The 6,613-nt window shown below is 41.3% G+C and overlaps 1 pseudogene; it reads left to right on the forward strand.

Annotated features, from left to right (window-relative positions):
* The first annotated feature begins 1,756 nt into the window (after positions 1-1,756).
* On the forward strand, positions 1,757-3,142 carry LOC100340552 (DNA (cytosine-5)-methyltransferase 3A pseudogene; annotated as a pseudogene).
* Positions 3,143-6,613: the final 3,471 nt, after the last annotated feature.

Consider the following 6,613-nt stretch of genomic DNA (forward strand, 5'->3'; position numbering starts at 1 on the left):
ACTGGGAAGCCAAGAGCGGAAGACCCAAATGCTTGGGCCCCTGCACCCATATGGGAGACCCAGGGGAAGCTCCTGGCTTCAGATTGGCCTGGCTCAAGTCATTGTAGCCATTTGGAAAGTGAACCAGTGGATGGAAGTTATCTCTCTCTCCCTCTCTTCCTCCCACTCTGTGTGTGTGTGTGTGTGTGGGTGGGTGGGTGGGTGTGTGTTTCCCTCTCTTGTCTCTGTAACTCTGCCTTTCAAATAAATAAATAAATGTTAAAAAGAGAATGGATTTCATGCATTTCATATATATGGTTTTAAGAATACAATGATAGTTCCCACCCTATCTTCCCTCCCTCTTTCTCTTCTGCCCTCCCTCCCTCCTTCTCTTCTACCCTTCCGCCCTATTTTCTTATTTTTATTTTTTTTGCAATGACATACTTTAATTTTTCTTTATAAACACAAGCTCAACCCTCCACTAAGAAAAAAAAAATCAATAGGTAGTAAGTAGAAAAACCACTGTTCCTCAAAAGTATAGACAATATATAAACATCAATCAAATATGAAAATATCAATTTTGCTCATATACATTACATTTTCTTTACTCTGTATATTAGTTACCACAAATCAGGGAAAGCACACAATACTCATCTTTTTGGGACTAGCTTATTTCGCTAAGCATAGTGATCTCCAGTTGCATCCATTTTGTTCTGAAAGACAGGATTTCATTATATTTTATGGCTGACAAGTATTCTATCATGTATATATACAATTTCTTTATCCAGTCATCAGTTGATGGGCATCTGGGTTGATTCTATATCTTAGCAATTGTGAATTGAGCTGCTATCAACATTAGGGTACAGATAACTCACTAAGATGCTGGTTTTATTTCCTTTGTGGAAATTCCCAGGAATTTATACATCTAGTCATATAGTTGATCTGTTTTCAGATTTCTGAGGAATCTCCATACTATCTCCATACTGTCTACCATAATGGTTATACTGATTTACGTTGCTACCAACAGTGTATTAGGGTAACTTTACCCCCAATATCCTCACCAACATTTATTATTTTTTTACTTTTTCATGACAATAATTATAATTTTTGTGAGGTGAAATATCATTGTAGTTTTTATTAGCATTTTCCCAGTGGCTAGTGATCCTTTTAAGGTATCTGTTAGCCATTTGTATTTCATTCTTTGAAAAATGCCCATTCATATCCTTAGCCTATATCTTAACTGCATTGTTGTTTCATTGTTGAGTTTCTTGAAATAATTATATATTCTGATTTTTATCCTTTGTCATATGAATAGTTTGTAAATAATTTCTTCTATCCTGCTAGTTGTCTCTTTACTTTCTTGAGGATTTCCTTTTTGTTCAGAAACTACTTAGCTTGATGTAATCCCATTTGTTTATTTTTGCCTTTATTTCTTGTGCTTCTGGGGCCTTTTCCAAGAAGTCTTTGCCTGTGCCAATGGCTTTCAGTGTTTCCCACTTTGTTTTTCTGTAGTAATGTAGATGTTTCAGGTCTTAGATTTAGATCCCAGATCCATTGTGATTTGGTTATTGTATAGGGTGTAGGGTAGGGGTCTTGTCTCATACTTTTGCATCCAGCCATTCAATTTTCCCATCACTATTAGTTGAAGAAACTGTCCTTTCTCCAAAGAGTGATTATAGCTAGTTTGTCAAAGGTTAGTTGGTTGTAGGCCCATAAATTAACTTCTGGGATCTCTAGTCTCTTCCATTGGTGGACATATCTACTCTTGTGAAAACCGCGGAAGAGCACGACGGGAAAGCCCAAGGTCAAGGAGATCATTGATGAGTGCACACGAGAGCGGCTGGGTTATGAGGTGCGGCAAAAGTGCCGGAACATCGAGGACATCTACATCTCTTATGGGAGCTTCAATGTCACCCTGGAACACCCCCTCTTCATTGGAGGAATGTGGTGCCAAAATTGCAAGAACTGTTTCCTGGAATGTGCCTACCAGTATGACAACGATGGCTATCAGTCCTACTGCACCATCTGCTATGGGGGACACGAGGTGCTCATGTGTGGGAACAACAACTGCTGCAGGTGCTTCTGTGTGGACGGTGTGGACCTCTTGGTGGGGCCGGGGGCTGCGCAGGCAGCCATTAAGGAAGACCCCTGGAAATGCTACATGTGCGGCCACAAGGGCACCTACGGGCTGCTGTGGCGTCGGGAAGACTGGCCCTCTCGGCTCCAGATGTTCTTTGCCAATAACCACGACCAGGAATTTGACCCTCCGAAGGTTTACCCGCCTGTCCCAGCTGAAAAGAGGAAGCCCATCCGGGTGCTGTCTCTCTTTGATGGAATTGCTACAGGGCTCCTGGTGCTGAAGGACTTGGGCATCCAGGTGGACCGCTACATCGCCTCGGAGGTGTGTGAGGACTCCATCAGGGTGGGCATGGTGCAGCACCAGGGGAAGATCATGTACATGGGGGACGTCCGCAGCGTCACACAGAAGCACATCCAGGAAAGGGGCCCATTTGACCTTGTGTTCGGGGGCAGCCCCTGCAACGACCTCTCCATTGTCAACCCTGCCCGCAAGGGGCTGTATGAGGGCACTGGCTGGCTCTTCTTTGAGTTCTACCGCCTCCTGCATGACGCACGGCCCAAGGAGGGAGATGATCGCCCCTTCTTCTGGCTCTTTGAGAATGTGGTGGCCATGGGCGTTAGTTACAAGAGTGACATCTCGCGATCTCTCAAGTCCAACCCCGTCATGATTGATGCCAAAGAAGTGTCGGCCGCACACAGGGCCCGCTACTTCTGGGGTAACCTTCCCGGTATGAACAGGCCATTGGCATCCACTGTGAATGATAAGCTGGAGCTGCAGGAGTGTCTGGAGCATGGCAGGATAGCCAAGTTCAGCAAAGTGAGGACCATCACTACCAGGTCAAACTCCATAAAGCAGGGCAAAGACCAGCACTTCCCCATCTTCATGAACAAGAAGGAGGATATCCTGTGGTGCACTGAGATGGAAAGAGTGTTTGGCTTTCCTGTGCGCTATACCGACCTCTCCAACGTGAGCCGCTTGGCGAGACAAAGGCTGCTGGGCCGGTCGCAGAGCGTGCCCGTGATTCGCCACCTCTTCGCTCCACTGAAGGAATACTCTGCTTGTGTGTAAGGGACATGGGGGCAAACTGAGGTAGTGACACAGTTAAACAAACAACAAAAACCACAAAACACAATAAAGCACCACAAACGTGGAGATGGAGAGAAGTATCAGCACCCAGAAGAGAAAAAGGAATTTAAAGCAAAAACCACAGAGGCGGAAATACCAGAGGGCTTTGCCTTGTGAGAAGGATTGGACATCATCTCCTGATTTCTCAATGTTAATCTTCAGTCCTATTTAAAAACAAAACCGAGACCCCTTCCTCCCTTTCCTCTCTGCTCCCCCCTTCCCTCATTTTTTGGGTCAAACCTTTCATTTTCTACTCTTTCAGAGGGTTTTTTCTGTTTGGGTTTTGTTTCTTTTTTTTTTAACTTTTATTTAATGAATATAAATTTCCAAAGTACGGCTTATGGATTACAATGGCTTCCCCCCATAACGTCCCTCCCACCCGCAACCCTCCACTTTCCCACTCCCTCTCCCCTTCCATTCACATCAAGATTCATTTTCGATTCTCTTTATACAGAAGATCAGTTTAGCATACATTAAGTAAGGATTTCAACAGTTTGCTCCCACACAGAAACATAAAGTGAAAAATAATAGATGATTTTTTAAATGATGATGAAATCAGATCAGACCTATTGTCATGTTTAATCCCAGTGAGAGTCAAGTTGGGAATTGATAATTTCTTTCTTTCTTTTTTTTTTTTTTTACAGAAAATCAGTTTAGTATGCATTAAGTAAAGATTTCAACAGTTTGCACCCCCATAGAAACACAAAGTGAAATATACTGTTTGAGTACTCGTTATAGCATTAAGCCTCAATGTACAGCACATTAAGCACAGAGATCCTACATGAGGAGTAAGTGCACACTGACTCCTGTTGTTGACTTTACAAATTGACACTCCTGTTTATGGCATCAGTGATCTCCCTATGCTCCAGTCATGAGTTTCCAAGGCTATGGAAGCCTCTTGAGTTCACTGACTCTGATCTTTTCTTAGACAAGGTCATGGTCAAAGTGGAAGTTCTCTCCTCCCTTCAGAGAAAAGTACCTCCTTCTTTGAAGACCTGTTCTTTCCACTGGGATCTCACTCACAGAGATCTTTCATTTAGGGTTTTGTATGTGGGTTTTTTTTTTTTTTTTTTTTTTTTTTTTTTTTTTTGCCAGAGTGTCTTGGCTTTCCATGCCTGAAATACTCTCATAGGCTTTTCAGCCAGATCCGAATGCCTTTAGGGCTGATTCTGAGGCCAGAGTGCTGCTTAGGACATCCGCCATTCTATGAGTCTGCTGAGTATCTCACTTCCCATGTTGGATCACTCTCCCCTTTATTTATTCTATCGGTTAGTATTAGCAGGTACTAGACTTGTTTATGTGCTCCCTTTGACTCTTAGTCCTTTCATTATGATCAATTGTGAACTGAACTGTTTCTTGCTGTAACTGAAACAAGAGGGTTATTGCAGCAAAAATCAGTAGCAATGACAAAAAAACTGTTTTGATTATAACTGCCCTATAATATGTCTTGAAATCAAGTATTTTTTTTATTTAGTAAATATACATTTTAGCTCCTTTCCAATGATTAGTTGGTTGTAGATACTTAGATTGATTTCTGAGGTTTCTATTCTGTCCCATTGGTCTACATAGCTAATTTTGTGCCAGTATCAGGCTGTTTTGATTACAACTTCCCTGCAGTTTGTCTTGAAATCTGGTAATGTAATGCCTCCAGTGAAGGTTTGTGCTGTTTAAGATTTCTTTAGCTACTCAGGGACTCTTCTGTTTCCATACGAATTTTAGTATTTTTTTTCTAGATCTGAGAAAAATGTCATTGGAATTTTGATTGGTATCATATTGAATCTGTAAATTACTTTTGGTAGCATGGGTATTTTGGTGATATTAATTCTTCTAATCCATGAACATGGAATATTTTCAAATTTTGTATCATCTTCTGTTTCTTTCTTTCATGTTTTATAATTTTCATCATAAAGACCTTTCACCTCCTTAGTAGCTATTGTGATTGGAACATTGGAACTCTTTTTTTTTTTTTTTTTTTTTTTTTTTTTGACAGGCAGAGTGGACAGTGAGAGAGAGACAGAGAGAAAGGTCTTCCTTTTGCCGTTGGTTCACCCTCCAATGGCCGCCGCGGCCAGCGCGCTGCGGCCGGCACACCGCGCTGATCCGATGGCAGGAGCCAGGTACTTATCCTGGTCTCCCATGGGGTGCAGGGGCCCAAGCACTTGGGCCATCCTCCACTGCACTCCCTGGCCACAGCGAGAGCTGGCCTGGAAGAGGGGCAACCGGGACAGAATCTGGCACCCCGACTGGGACTAGAACCCAGTGTGCTGGCGCCACAAGGCAGAGGATTAGCCTAGTGAGCCACGGCGCCGGCGTGAATGGAACTCTTACAAGGTCTTTCTCAGCCATGTTTATTTGTATACACAAAATGTATTGATTTTTGTATGTTGATTTTATATCCTACAACCTTACCAAGCCCTCTTATGACTTCCAGTAGTCTATTAGTAGTGACCTTTAGTTTTGCTATAGATAGAATGATGCTATTAGAAAACAGGGATAATTTGATTTCCTTTACAATTTATATCCTTTTGATTTCTTTTCCTTGCCTAATGGCTTGGGCTAAAACTTCCAGAACTGTATTGAATATCAATGGTGAAAATGGGCATCTGTCCAATTCCAGATCTTAGTGGAAATGCTTCCGACTCTTCCTCATTCAATATGATGCAAGCTTTATGTTTGTAATATATTGCCTTGATTGTGTTGAGGAATGTTCTTTCTATAACCATTTTGCTTAAGGTTTTTATTTTGAAAGGATGTTCTTTTAATCAAATACTTTCTCTGCACCTATTTAGGTATTCATATGGTTTTATTCTTATTTGTTAATGTAATAAATCACATTTAGTGATTTGCCTATGCTGAATCATTCCTACATACCAGGGATAAATACCACTTGGTCCAGGAGAATGATTTTTCTGATGTGCTATTGAATTCAATTAGCCAATATTTTGTTGAGGATTTTTGCATCTATGTTCATCAGTGATATGGGTCCATAGTTCTCTTTCCTTGTTGTATCTTTTTCTCATTTAGAACTAGGGTCTAGCCTCATAGAAAGAGTTTGGGAGGATGTCCTCTCTTTTGGTTGTTTTGAATAGTTTTAGAAGAATTGGAATTATTTCTTCTTTAAACATCTGGTAAAATTCAGCAGTGAAGCCATCTGGTCTGGGCTTTTTTTTTGTTGGGTGGGCCTTTTTTACTGATTCTCCATCTTGGTTATTGGTCTGTTTCAGTTTTCAATGTCTTTGTGCATCAATTTTGGTAGAATGTGCATGTCCAGAAATCTGTTCATTTCTTCCAGATTTTCCAGTTTGTTGGCATTTAGCTGTTTGTAGTGATTCCTGATTATTCTTTTTAGTTCTGTAGTATGTTTTGCTATATCTCCTGTTTCATCTCTGATTTTCACTGATTTTAGGTCTTCTCTTTCTTTTGTTGAAT

Source organism: Oryctolagus cuniculus, chromosome 5 (genome assembly GCF_964237555.1).
Source record: "Oryctolagus cuniculus chromosome 5, mOryCun1.1, whole genome shotgun sequence".
Lineage (NCBI taxonomy): Eukaryota > Metazoa > Chordata > Mammalia > Lagomorpha > Leporidae > Oryctolagus > Oryctolagus cuniculus.